This window comes from Lepus europaeus, chromosome X (genome assembly GCF_033115175.1).
Source record: "Lepus europaeus isolate LE1 chromosome X, mLepTim1.pri, whole genome shotgun sequence".
NCBI lineage: Eukaryota > Metazoa > Chordata > Mammalia > Lagomorpha > Leporidae > Lepus > Lepus europaeus.
Window position 1 is genome coordinate 48680193 of NC_084850.1, and position 3108 is coordinate 48683300.

The 3108-nt window shown below is 49.6% G+C and overlaps 1 pseudogene; it reads right to left on the minus strand.

Moving 5' to 3' along the window:
• Positions 1–1889: 1889 nt before the first annotated feature.
• On the minus strand, positions 1890–2351 carry LOC133753308 (small ribosomal subunit protein uS15-like; annotated as a pseudogene).
• Positions 2352–3108: the final 757 nt, after the last annotated feature.

Consider the following 3108-nt stretch of genomic DNA (forward strand, 5'->3'; position numbering starts at 1 on the left):
GCTCGGGCGGAGGGTGGCAATGTGCAGCAGGTGCCTGCTGTCCTGCCATCCGGCACACAGTCCTTAGTGGCCACCTGCCAGACAGAGCCCACTCCCGCAGCACGAACGTCCTTCCCTGATGCTCCTCTCTCCATCCTGAAACACACTCCTGCTCCGTCTCTAATCCGATTACCCCCTCCGACAACCTTCTGCCCCTCCTCCTTCCCCCACTACATTTCCACAGGACAATCAGTACTCAGTTGCTCTTCCCTCTGTCCTCCTGAGCACTCGTCACAGCCTGATGCCTATAGGAATTGGTTGTTTACATGGGAGTTCTTGAAGTGCCCAGGCCAAGTCTGGGAAGACCAATGCCTCTAAGACTAGCAGCATCAAGGGCAGGTCCAGGAAGACAGCAGGTGCCTAGCAGCTACTTGGGGAAAGTGACTCACTCATGAAGGGAGCAGGAGACCTCAACAACATAAACCAAAGCCTTTTGCATTGGCTTTAAGAATTACTGCATTCCAAGTCTTTTCCAAGGACAGATTTGTGCTCCCAGCTTGCCTGGGAGAGGCGAGGTCAACCACTGGTTTATAGTCTTAGCGATGTGGGAACACAGGAACACAGTGATCTGCCATGGCCATAGCAGGCTAAAGAGCTGTGGAGCTGGCACAGTGGACTGCTCAAGCTGGCAGGGATCTTCATTCATCCATTCCTTCAATAAACCAATTTTTTTAAAAAAAGATTTCTTCATTTATTTGGAAGGCAGAGTTAAGAGGGAGAGAGAGAGAATAGGAATCAATCTTCCATCCATTGGTTTACTCCCCAAATGGCTAGAACAACTAGGGCTGGACCAGACCGAAGCCAGGAACCAGGAGCTTCATCTGGCCCCAAGTACTTGGGCCGTCCTCCATTGCTTTTCCCAGGCCATTAGCAAGGAGCTGGATCAGAAGTGGGGTATCCAGGACTTGAATTGACACTCATATAAGATACCGGTTTTGCAAGTGGTAGCTTTACCTGCTAAACCACAACGCCAGCCCCCCATTAAACCAATTTTTAGTGAGCTCCTCCTTTGTGCCAGACACTGCACAAGGTGCTAAAGACAAACCAGTGAACAATACAGACAGGTTTCCGCCCCCAGAGAGTTCACAGTTTAGTGAGGGAGCTGGGTGTTAAATAATTACGGAGAGTAGTAACTGTGCTAAGTGCCATGAAGGCAAATAAGTCAACGTCCAGTGAAGTTGTCTGTAGCAGGAGGACTTGACTTAGGCTTGGGGGAGAGAAGGGTGCTGTTCCAGGAGGATTTACTCCAGGAAGACCTTGAGCTGAGATCATAGCACGAGCATGAACTAAAGAGGCGGGAAGTGGGGAGAGAGCATCCCAGGCTGAGGGTGGGAGCCCAAGGCAGTTAGTTGCTAGGCATGCGTATGGAATATGCAAGAAAGCAATTGTGGCTGGAACATAGGAAATAAGAGCGTGATGGGCTCAGGTGTGAGAGGCAGGAGGTGAGACTCGGCTAGGGATCAGATTACATAAAGCCTTTGTGGGTCAGGGCCGGTATTGTGGCATAGTGGGAAAAACTGCTGTGTACAAAGCCAGCATCCGATATGGGTGCCGGTTTGAGTCTGGCTGCAGCATTTCCAATCCAGCTCCCTGCTATAGCCTGGGAAAACAGTAGAAGACGGCCCAAATGCTTAGGCCCCTGCACCCACGAGGGAGACCCAGAAGAAGCTCCTAGCTCCTGGCTTCAGCCTGGCCTACCTCTGGTAGTTGCAGCCATTTGGGGAGTGAACTAGCAGATGGAAGACCTTGCTCGCTCTCTCTCTTTTCTCTCCCTTTCTAGCTCTTTCTTTTCTTTTCTTTTTTTTTTTTTAGTTAAACAATGCTTTTATTGCTTGAGCACATAGACAAATTTATGCCACGAGGGCAGAGGCTGTGGATGACTCATATTTCCAATTGGTGAGGAGGACCTGCTTGGTTTTGTAGTATCGAGCCAACCGGTGAATTCTGCTCTCTCTCAGAATCAGGCGGAATTTAGCATCTTTATCCTTTCTGCTCCTCTTAAGGTGCTTCCGAACAGCAACAGCTTTCTTAATTAAATAATAGAGAGCCTCAGGAAGATCAAGAGCAAGTCCTTTGGACTTCAGGATCCTCAAGATTTTCTTGCCTGTCACAAAGCGCACCTGTGCCACGCTGTGGGAGTGCCACGCTGTGGGAGTCCCTCAGGATCACATCGATCTGTCAGGGAGTCAGGCTTGTTTGTAAACCTGCTCCTTCACGTCGTCAGACGGCAGCTTCAGCCAGGTGAGGATGCTTCGGCGATAGGGCAGAGCCGACTGGGACAGGCCCTTCCTGGGAGTGTGCATGCGACCCATGATGGCGGCGGATAGGGAGCAAAAAGAGCTTTCAAGTAAATAAATAAAAAATCTTTAAAAAAAAAGAAAGCCTTGTGGGTCATGGTAAGGAACTTGAACTTAAAGTAGAATAGGAGGATTTTAAGCTGGGAGGTGGTGCAATGTAATTTTTAATTTTTTTTAAGATTTATTTCTTTATTTGAAATGCAGAGTTACAGAGAGGCAGAGGCAGAGGCAGAGAGAGAGAGAGAGAGAGAGAGAGAGAGAGAGAGGTCTTCCATCTGATGGTTCACTTCCCAGCTGGCCAGAGCTGCGCAGATCCGAAGCAAGGAGCCAGAAGCTCCTTTTGGGTCTCCCACGCGGGTGCAGGGGCCCAAGGACTTGGGCCATCTTTTACTGCTTTCCTAGGCCATAGCAGAGAGCTGGATCAGAAGTGGAGCAGCCGGGACTCGAACCAATGCCCATTTGGAATGCCAGCACTGCAGACAGCAGCTTTACCCGCTATGCCACAGTGTCGCCCCACCCCCTGTAATTTATGTTTTAAAGAGTCCCCTGACAATGGATAGAGAAGGGACAAGCGTAGAAGCAGAGTGGCAAATCAGGAGTTTATGATGAGGATCTGGTCTAGGGTGGTAGCTGTAAGAGATCTCAGTGAGAGTTCAACCAACACATTGTACAGAAGAGGAAACTGAGGCACACATAAGGGAAGTGACTTGCCCAAGGTCATCCTGCTTCCTAATGCTATTTTCTCCTAAGAAGGAAGTCAGCAGAGAACCAG